The sequence below is a fragment of the Pseudophryne corroboree genome, chromosome 4 (assembly GCF_028390025.1).
Source record: "Pseudophryne corroboree isolate aPseCor3 chromosome 4, aPseCor3.hap2, whole genome shotgun sequence".
Classification (NCBI taxonomy): Eukaryota; Metazoa; Chordata; class Amphibia; order Anura; family Myobatrachidae; genus Pseudophryne; species Pseudophryne corroboree.
In genome coordinates, this window is record NC_086447.1 from 24,753,262 (window position 1) to 24,765,324 (window position 12,063).

The window sequence follows — 12,063 nt, forward strand, 5'->3', positions numbered from 1 at the left end:
CCCGCGTTTTTCCCAGAAACGGTAGCGTTTTTTCACACACTCCCATAAAACGGCCAGTTTCCGCCCAGAAACACCCACTTCCTGTCAATCACACTCTGATCGCCAGAACAATGAAAAAGCCGTGAGTAAAATACCTAACTGCGTAGCAAATTTACTTGGCGCAGTCGCAGTGCGAACATTGCGCATGCGCAATAAGCGGAAAATCGCTGCGATGCGAAGAAAAATACAGAGCGAACAACTCGGAATGACCACCAATGAACGAAGAATTAGCAGAATTGCTCGAAAATCTTTTCATGCAGTTTCTGAGCAGCTACAGACCTACTCCTACACTGCGATCACTGCAGACTGTTTAGTTCCTGCTTTGCCGTCACAAACACGCCCTGCGTTCGGCCAGCCACTCCCCCATTTCCCCAGACACGCCTGCGTTTTTACCTGGCACGCCTGCGTTTTTTAGCACACTTCCTGAAAACGGTCAGTTACCTCCCAGAAACACCCACTTCCTGTCAATCACTCACCGATCAGCAGAGCGACTGAAACGCGTCGCTCAGCCCTGTGTGAAATTGCATAGTTTTGTGTGAAATTACTTGGCGCGTGCGCCCTGCGGGCCATACGCATGCGCAGAACAGCCGGTTTTTAGCCTGATCACTATGCTGCGAAAAACGTCAGCGAGCGATCAACTCGGAATCACCCCCATAATACAGAGGATTTGAGTAATACAGCAATAGACAAGTCACACAGACATAAAAGAAAACCTTAAGCACACAGAAAGCATAATGCAGGATTGGTGGAGGCATTTTGGGTAATAAATTCCAAGGCATACTTGCTGATATTTTAAATCTCCTCTCCGGGAGATGACCGGAGAGGAGAAGCAGGTGAGCGGTGATGAGGGAGGAGCCAAGCTGATTACATCAGCAGGCCCCGCCTACCCACTGGGAAAAGACGGTAATTGGATGAAATTTGGCTATGGGCGTGGCTAAAATTATGCGATTAGCATCTGATCGAGTCATTAGACTCCGCCCCCCGCCGGGTCCTTGATTTTATGGTGTTATTCTCCCTATTCTGCCCACTTCACTAGGAAGTGGGCAGAATGCGTGAGGCGTGCCCACTCTTCCGGGGGCTGTGGGGGACTACCCGAAAACCGGGTTTCTCCCGCAGAATCCAGGAGAGTAGGTGTGGTCCAAGGGTTGAGTATTCCACCCTCACAAGGTACCAGGTGTGGCAGCCATCTTGGGTGCGCTGCGTAGGATTACCCAGGGTGGAATAGTCTACCACTAGAAGAGATGACACAAAATGAGTCCTACAGTTCAGAGTAGGGTTCCAACAGAACCACCAGGCCCACGTATTTTTCATCCCATCCACAAGTGTACCATATGGGGAAGTCATGTAGGGTGCACTATGAAAGTTACACTGTGGGAGGTGAGCCATACGAGGGCCCAGTACATATCTGTGAAAATTGACACGTGTGTAGTAGTATGATGTACCCTGCATGTAGGGTGCTATGGCAGGGTGTGCAATCAGTGGAGGTACACATTACAGGAAAAGCACACGGTTGGGTGGAAGTGGGGGGGAAAGCAGGGAGGTGGGGAATAAACAGCAGCAGGTAACTGGTGGCAGAAGGAAAATTGGGATAACATTATTAGATAATATCATAGTACGGGTGGGTATGAGAATGTGGGGGACACACTCAGGATCTGTGGGGATGTCCCTGCTGAGCCTGGTCCTGGTGCTCTGCCCCCACAGTACGCTGCTCATCTTGAGGGTTAGGCCAAGGGGCAGACTTGATGTCCTCAGCCGGAGAGGTGGTAAGCCTGGTCCTGGAGATCTCATGGTAGAGGAGAGGAGAGGCTACATAATGACCCTGAGTTCTGTGGGTATAACGCCGTCCTTCTGTTATCTTGTTGGTGTGTTTGTCCTCTGTTTTCCTTCAGTATAACACCGGTATAACACGGCTATTGATTTTTACTGCCACTATATAACTAGTCACTTCATATACAAGGCTCTGCAGCGTCCTAAAGCACTGGCGTCGTGGCCCATACTGAATAAACGGGTGGTATGTAGTATGCCGGCTGTTGGTATCCCGGCGCTCAGTATACCAGCGCCCAAATCTTGACACCCGGCATACTGACAACTTTTCTCCCTCTTGGGGGTCCACGACTGCCCTGGAAGGAGAATAAATAGCGCGATGCGCATAGCGTGCCACCATGCCTGCAGCGTGGCGAGCGCAGTGAGCCCGCAAAGGGCTCATTTGCGCATGACCAGCTATCGGTATGCCGGCAGTCAGACTCTCGGCGCCGGTATGCTGGCCGACAGGATCCCAGCTGCCGACATACCATACTACACCCGAACAAATAAGTCTACAAACATATGTTCATCCTGAGTACAACCCCCTCCCCCACACAGCACCCTCCACCACACAGCACCCTCCACCACACAGCACCCTCCCCCACACAGCACCCTCCACCACACAGCACCCTCCCCCACACAGCACCCTCCACCACACAGAAGCCTCCACCTCCAGCACCCTCCCCCATACAGCACCCTCCACCACACAGCACCCTCCCCCACACAGAAGCCTCCACCTCTAGCACCCTCCCCTACACAGCACCCTCCCCCACACAGCACCCTAGACCACACAGAAGCCTCCACCTCCAGCAACCTCCCCCACACAGCACCCTCCACCATACAGCACCCTCCCCCACACAGAAGCCTCCACCTTCAGCACCCTCCCCCACACAGCACCGTCCACCACACAGCACCCTCCCCCACACAGCAGCCCTCCCCCACACAGCACCGTCCACCACACAGCACCCTCCCCCACACAGCACCCTAGACCACAAAGAAGCCTCCACCTCCAGCACCCTCCCCCACACAGCACCCTCCACCATACAGCACCCTCCCCCACACAGTAGCCTCCGCCTCCAGCACCCTCGCCCACACAGCACCGTCCACCACACAGCACCCTCCCCCACACAGCAGCCCTCCCCCACACAGAAGACTCCACCTCCAGCACCCTCCCCCACACAGCACCCTCCACCAAACAGCACCCTCCCCCACACAGCAGCCCTCCCCCACACAGCACCGCCCACCACACAGCACCCTCCCATACACAGCAGCCCTCCACCACACAGCAGCCCTCCCCCACACAGAAGACTCCACCTCCAGCACCCTCCCCCACACAGCACCCTCCACCACACAGCACCCTCCCCCACACAGCAGCCCTCCCCCACACAGCACCCTCCCCCACACAGCAGCCCTCCCCCACACAGCACCCTCCCCCACACAGCAGCCTCCACCTCCAGCACCCTCCCCCACACAGTAGCCCTCCACCACACAGCAGCCTCCACCTCCAGCACCCTCCCCCACACAGCACCCTCCCCCACACAGCAGCCCTCCCCCAAACAGCAGCCTCCACCTCCAGCACCCTCCCCCACACAGCACCCTCCCCCATACAGCAGCCCTCCCCCACACAGCAGCCTCCACCTCCAGTGCCATCCCCACACAGCACCATCCCCCACACAGCAGCCTCCCCCACACAGCGCCCTCCCCCACACAGCAGCCTCCACCTCCAGTGCCATCCCCACACAGCGCCCTCCCCCAAACAGCAGCCTCCACCTCCAGCACCCTCCACCACACAGCACCCTCCCCCACACAGCAGTACTCGCCCACACAGCAGCCTCCACCTCCAGCACCCTCCCCAACACAGCACCCTCCCCCACACAGCAGCCCTCCCCCACACAGCGCCCTCCCCCACACAGCAGCCTCCACCTCCAGTGCCATCCCCACACAGCACCCTCCCCCAAACAGCAGCCTCCACCTCCAGCACCCTCCACCACACAGCACCCTCCCCCACACAGTATCCCTCGCTCACACAGCAGCCTCCACCTCCAGCACCCTCCCCCACACAGCAGCCCTCCCCCACACACCACCCTCCCCCACACAGCAGCCCTCCCCCAAACAGTAGCCTCCACCTCCAGCACCCTCCTCCACACAGCACCCTCCCCCACACAGCACCCTCCACCATACAGCACCCTCCCCCACACAGAAGCCTCCGCCTCCAGCACCCTCGCCCACACAGCACCGTCCACCACACAGCACCCTCCCCCACACAGCAGCCCTCCCCCACACAGCACCGTCCACCACACAGCACCCTCCCCCACACAGCAGCCCTCCACCACACAGCAGCCCTCCCCCACACAGAAGACTCCACCTCCAGCACCCTCCCCCACACAGCACCCTCCACCAAACAGCACCCTCCCCCACACAGCAGCCCTCCCCCACTCAGCACCGCCCACCACACAGCACCCTCCCATACACAGCAGCCCTCCACCACACAGCAGCCCTCCCCCACACAGAAGACTCCACCTCCAGCACCCTCCCCCACACAGCACCCTCCACCACACAGCACCCTCCCCCACACAGCAGCCCTCCACCACACAGCACCCTCCCCCACACAGCAGCCCTCCCCCACACAGCACCCTCCCCCACACAGCAGCCTCCACCTCCAGCACCCTCCCCCACACAGTAGCCCTCCCCCACACAGCAGCCTCCACCTCCAGCACCCTCCCCCACACAGCACCCTCCCCCACACAGCAGCCCTCCCCCAAACAGCAGCATCCACCTCCAGCACCCTCCCCCACACAGCACCCTCCCCCACACAGCAGCCCTCCCCCACACAGCGCCCTCCCCCACACAGCAGCCTCCACCTCCAGTGCCATCCCCACACAGCACCATCCCCCACACAGCAGCCTCCCCCACACAGCGCCCTCCCCCACACAGCAGCCTCCACCTCCAGTGCCATCCCCACACAGCGCCCTCCCCCAAACAGCAGCCTCCACCTCCAGCACCCTCCACCACACAGCACCCTCCCCCACACAGCAGCCCTCGCCCACACAGCAGCCTCCACCTCCAGCACCCTCCCCCACACAGCACCCTCCCCCACACAGCGCCCTCCCCCACACAGCAGCCTCCACCTCCAGTGCCATCCCCACACAGCACCATCCCCCAAACAGCAGCCTCCACCTCCAGCACCCTCCACCACACAGCACCCTCCCCCACACAGCAGCCCTCGCCCACACAGCAGCCTCCACCTCCAGCGACCTCCCCCACACAGCAGCCCTCCCCCACACACCACCCTCCCCCACACAGCAGCCCTCCCCCAAACAGTAGCCTCCACCTCCAGCGCCCTCCTCCACACAGCACCCTCCCCCACACAGCACCCTCCACCACACAGCACCCTCCCCCACATAGCAGCCTCCACCTCCAGCACCCTCCCCCGCACAGCAGCCTCCACCTCCAGCACCCTCCCTCACACAGCACCATCCCCCACACAGCACCCTCCCCCACACAGCACCCTCCACCACACAGCAGCGCTCACCCACACAGCACCATCCCCCCACACAGCAGCCCTCCCCTACACAGCACCCTCCCCCACACAGCATTCTCCCCGACACAGCAGCCTCCACCTCCAGCGCACTCCGCCAACTCCACCACATAGCACCCTCCCCCACACAGCACCCTCCACCACACAGCAGCCCTCACCCACACAGCAGCCTCCACCTCCAGCACCCTCCCCCACACAGCACCCTCCCCACACAGCACCCTCCCCCACACACCAGCCCTCCAACACACAGCATCCTCCCCCACACAGCACCCTCCCCCACACAGCACCCTCCCCCACACAGAAGACTCCGCCTCCAGCACCCTCGCCCACACAGCACCGTCCACCACACAGCACCCTCCCCCACACAGCAGCCCTCCCCCACACAGCACCGTCCACCACACAGCACCCTCCCCCACACAGCAGCCCTCCACCACACAGCAGCCCTCCCCCACACAGAAGACTCCACCTCCAGCACCCTCCCCCACACAGCACCCTCCCCCACACAGCACCCTCCCCCACACAGCAGCCCTCCCCCACACAGCACCGCCCACCACACAGCACCCTCCCATACACAGCAGCCCTCCACCACACAGCAGCCCTCCCCCACACAGAAGACTCCACCTCAGGCACCCTCCCCCACACAGCACCCTCCACCAAACAGCACCCTCCCCCACACAGCAGCCCTCCACCACACAGCACCCTCCCCCACACAGCAGCCCTCCCCCACACAGCACCCTCCCCCACACAGCAGCCTCCACCTCCAGCACCCTCCCCCACACAGTAGCCCTCCCCCACACAGCAGCCTCCACCTCCAGCACCCTTCTCCTACACAGCACCCTCCCCCACACAGCAGCCCTCCCCCACACAGCGCCCTCCCCCACACAGCAGCCTCCACCTCCAGTGCCATCCCCACACAGCACCATCCCCCACACAGCACCATCCCCCACACAGCAGCCTCCCCCACACAGCGCCCTCCCCCACACAGCAGCCTCCACCTCCAGTGCCATCCCCCACACAGTAGCCCTCCCCCACACAGCAGCCTCCACCTCCAGCACCCTTCTCCTACACAGCACCCTCCCCCACACAGCAGCCCTCCCCCACACAGCGCCCTCCCCCACACAGCAGCCTCCACCTCCAGTGCCATCCCCACACAGCACCATCCCCCACACAGCACCATCCCCCACACAGCAGCCTCCCCCACACAGCGCCCTCCCCCAAACAGCAGCCTCCACCTCCAGCACCCTCCACCACACAGCACCCTCCCCCACACAGCAGCCCTCGCCCACACAGCAGCCTCCACCTCCAGCACCCTCCCCCACACAGCAGCCCTCCCCCACACACCACCCTCCCCCACACAGCAGCCCTCCCCCAAACAGTAGCCTCCACCTCCAGCGCCCTCCTCCACACAGCACCCTCCCCCACACAGCACCCTCCACCACACAGCACCCTCCCCCACACAGCAGCCTCCACCTCCAGCACCCTCCCCCGCACAGCAGCCACCACCTCCAGCACCCTCCCTCACACAGCACCATCCCCCACACAGCACCCTCCCCCACACAGCACCCTCCACCACACAGCAGCGCTCACCCACACAGCACCATCCCCCCACACAGCAGCCCTCCCCTACACAGCACCCTCCCCCACACAGCACCCTCCCCCACACAGCAGCCTCCACCTCCAGCGCACTCCGCCAACTCCACCACATAGCACCCTCCCCCACACAGCACCCTCCACCACACAGCACCCTTCCCCACACAGCAGTCTCCACCACCAGCACCCTCCCCCACACAGCAGCCTCCACCTCCAGCACCCTCCCCTACACTGTACCATCCCCCACACAGCACCCTCCCCCACACAGCACCCTCCACCACACTGCAGCCCTCACCCACATAGCAGCCTTCCTGCACACAGCACCCTCCCCCACACAGCACCCTCCCCCTCCAGCACACTCCACCACATAGCACACTCCCCCTCTAGCACTCTCCATCACACAGCAGCCTCCACCTCCAGCACCCTCCCCCACACAGCAGCCCTCCCCCAAACAGCAGCCTCCACCTCCAGCACCCTCCCCCACACAGCACCCTCCCCACACAGCACCCTCCACCATACAGCACCCTCCCCCACACAGAAGCCTCCGCCTCCAGCACCCTCGCCCACACAGCACCGTCCACCACACAGCACCCTCCCCCACACAGCAGCCCTCCCCCACACAGCACCGTCCACCACACAGCACCCTCCCCCACACAGCAGCCCTCCACCACACAGCAGCCCTCCCCCACACAGAAGACTCCACCTCCAGCACCCTCCCCCACACAGCACCCTCCCCCACACAGCACCCTCCCCCACACAGCAGCCCTCCCCCACACAGCACCGTCCACCACACAGCACCCTCCCATACACAGCAGCCCTCCACCACACAGCAGCCCTCCCCCACACAGAAGACTCCACCTCAGGCACCCTCCCCCACACAGCACCCTCCACCAAACAGCACCCTCCCCCACACAGCAGCCCTCCACCACACAGCACCCTCCCCCACACAGCAGCCCTCCCCCACACAGCACCCTCCCCCACACAGCAGCCTCCACCTCCAGCACCCTCCCCCACACAGTAGCCCTCCCCCACACAGCAGCCTCCACCTCCAGCACCCTTCTCCTACACAGCACCCTCCCCCACACAGCAGCCCTCCCCCACACAGCGCCCTCCCCCACACAGCAGCCTCCACCTCCAGTGCCATCCCCACACAGCACCATCCCCCACACAGCACCATCCCCCACACAGCAGCCTCCCCCACACAGCGCCCTCCCCCACACAGCAGCCTCCACCTCCAGTGCCATCCCCACACAGCGCCCTCCCCCAAACAGCAGCCTCCACCTCCAGCACCCTCCACCACACAGCACCCTCCCCCACACAGCAGCCCTCGCCCACACAGCAGCCTCCACCTCCAGCACCCTCCCCCACACAGCACCCTCCCCCACACAGCAGCCCTCCCCTACACAGCACCCTCCCCCACACAGCAGCCTCCACCTCCAGTGCCATCCCCACACAGCGCCCTCCCCCAAACAGCAGCCTCCACCTCCAGCACCCTCCACCACACAGCACCCTCCCCCACACAGCAGCCCTCGCCCACACAGCAGCCTCCACCTCCAGCACCCTCCCCCACACAGCAGCCCTCCCCCACACACCACCCTCTCCCACACAGCAGCCCTCCCCCAAACAGTAGCCTCCACCTCCAGCGCCCTCCTCCACACAGCACCCTCCCCCACACAGCACCCTCCACCACACAGCACCCTCCCCCACACAGCAGCCTCCACCTCCAGCACCCTCCCCCGCACAGCAGCCTCCACCTCCAGCACCCTCCCTCACACAGCACCATCCCCCACACAGCACCCTCCCCCACACAGCACCCTCCACCACACAGCAGCGCTCACCCACACAGCACCATCCCCCCACACAGCAGCCCTCCCCTACACAGCACCCTCCCCCACACAGCACCCTCCCCCACACAGCAGCCTCCACCTCCAGCGCACTCCGCCAACTCCACCACATAGCACCCTCCCCCACACAGCACCCTCCACCACACAGCACCCTTCCCCACACAGCAGTCTCCACCACCAGCACCCTCCCCCGCACAGCATCCTCCACCTCCAGAACCCTCCCTCACACAGCTCCATCCCCCACACAGCACCCTCCCCCACACAGCACCCTTCACCACACAGCAGCGCTCACCCACACAGCACCATCCCCCCACACAGCAGCCCTCCCCACACAGCACCCTCCCCCACACAGCAGCCTCCACCTCCAGCGCCCTCCCCCACACAGCACCCTCCCCCACACAGCACCTTCCCCCACACAGCAGCCTCCACCTCCAGCACCCTCCCCCACACAGCACCATCCCCCACACAGCACCCTCCACCACACAGCAGCGCTCACCCAAACAGCAGTGCCATTTCTAGCGGCGGGCGAGCCGTGCAACCGCACGGGGCGCCCGCGGCGGCACTTCGTGGGTCTTTTTCTCCTCTCCTCCCTCTTCCCGAGCGCTCCTGCTCGGGGGGCGGAGTTTCGCGGAATGACGCGTTTGCGTCGTGACGTCACGACGCAAACGCGTCATTCCGCGAAACTCCGCCCCCCGAGCAGGAGCGCTCGGGAAGAGGGAGGAGAGAAGATAAGCGTGGAAGGAGGAGGCGGCCGGCGGACGTGAGGCGGCCGGACCTGAAGAGCGGGAACATGTAAGTATAATCTCTCTCCCTCTTCTTTCCCCCCCACTTGACACCTGCATGCCGCACTGTGAAAAATGGGGATACCTGTCTGCCGCACTATATAAAATGGGGATACCTGTCTGCCGCACTATATAAAATGGGGATACCTGTCTGCCGCACTGTGAAAAATGGGGATACCTGTCTGCCGCACTATATAAAATGGGGATACCTGTCTGCCGCACTATATAAAATGGGGATACCTGTCTGCCGCACTATATAAAATGGGGATACCTGTCTGCCGCACTATATAAAATGGGGATACCTGTCTGCCGCACTATATAAAATGGGGATACCTGACTGCCGCACTATATAAAATGGGGATACCTGTCTGCCGCACTATATAAAATGGGGATACCTGTCTGCTGCACTGTGTAAAATGGGGACACCTGTCTGCCGCACTGTGTAAAATGGGGACACCTGTCTGCCGCACTGTGAAAAATGGGGGCACCTGCCTGCCGTACTGTGTAAAATGGGGGCACCTGCCTGCCGCACTATGTAAAATGGGGGCACCTGCCTGCCGTACTGTGTAAAATGGGGGCACCTGCCTGCCGTACTGTGTAAAATGGGGGCACCTGCCTGCCGCACTGTGAAAAATGGGGGCACCTGCCTGCGTACTGTGTAAAATGGGGGCACCTGCCTGCGTACTGTGTAAAATGGGGGCACCTGCCTGCGTACTGTGTAAAATGGGGGCACCTGCCTGCGTACTGTGTAAAATGGGGGCACCTGTCTGCCGTACTGTGTAAAATGGGGACACCTGCCTGCCGCGCTGTGTAAAATGGGGACGCCTGCCTGCCGCACTGTGTTTAAATTGGGATGCCTGCCTGCCGCACTGTGTTTAAATTGGGACACTTGCCTGCTGTAATGTGTAAAATGGGGACTTTTTATTTTTATTTTTTTCCCCCTGTGGTGGGCGTGATGATATCAGATGAGGCCATGCCCACTTTAATGAGACCACACCCATTTTAATCAGGCCACACACCCTTGTCGGGAGCGCGCGCGCCTTCGGCGAGCGCATGCATTTTCTTTTTATAGCTATATGGGGGGAGGGGGGCGCAGTTTTTTTTTTTATAGCAAAGGGGGGGGGGGGGCGCATTTTCAAATCTCGCACTGGGAGTAGAGATGAGCGCCTGAAATTTTTCGGGTTTTGTGTTTTGGTTTTGGGTTCGGTTCCGCGGCCGTGTTTTGGGTTCGAACGCGTTTTGGCAAAACCTCACCGAATTTTTTTGTCGGATTCGGGTGTGTTTTGGATTCGGGTGTTTTTTTCAAAAAACACTAAAAAACAGCTTAAATCATAGAATTTGGGGGTCATTTTGATCCCAAAGTATTATTAACCTCAAAAACCATAATTTACACTCATTTTCAGTCTATTCTGAATACCTCACAATATTATTTTTAGTCCTAAAATTTGCACCGAGGTCGCTGTGTGAGTAAGATAAGCGACCCTAGTGGCCGACACAAACACCGGGCCCATCTAGGAGTGGCACTGCAGTGTCACGCAGGATGTCCCTTCCAAAAAACCCTCCCCAAACAGCACATGACGCAAAGAAAAAAAGAGGCGCAATGAGGTAGCTGTGTGAGTAAGATTAGCGACCCTAGTGGCCGACACAAACACCGGGCCCATCTAGGAGTGGCACTGCAGTGTCACGCAGGATGGCCCTTCCAAAAAACCCTCCCCAAACAGCACATGACGCAAAGAAAAAAAGAGGCGCAATGAGGTAGCTGTGTGAGTAAGATTAGCGACCCTAGTGGCCGACACAAACACCGGGCCCATCTAGGAGTGGCACTGCAGTGTCACGCAGGATGTCCCTTCCAAAAAACCCTCCCCAAACAGCACATGACGCAAAGAAAAAAAGAGGCGCAATGAGGTAGCTGTGTGAGTAAGATTAGCGACCCTAGTGGCCGACACAAACACCGGGCCCATCTAGGAGTGGCACTGCAGTGTCACGCAGGATGTCCCTTCCAAAAAACCCTCCCCAAACAGCACATGACGCAAAGAAAAAAAGAGGCGCAATGAGGTAGCTGACTGTGTGAGTAAGATTAGCGACCCTAGTGGCCGACACAAACACCGGGCCCATCTAGGAGTAGCACTGCAGTGTCACGCAGGATGTCCCTTCCAAAAAACCCTCCCCAATCAGCACATGATGCAAAGAAAAAGAAAAGAAAAAAGAGGTGCAAGATGGAATTGTCCTTGGGCCCTCCCACCCACCCTTATGTTGTATAAACAAAACAGGACATGCACACTTTAACCAACCCATCATTTCAGTGACAGGGTCTGCCACACGACTGTGACTGATATGACGGGTTGGTTTGGACCCCCCCCAAAAAAGAAGCAATTAATCTCTCCTTGCACAAACTGGCTCTACAGAGGCAAGATGTCCACCTCATCTTCACCCTCCGATATATCACCGTGTACATCCCCCTCCTCAC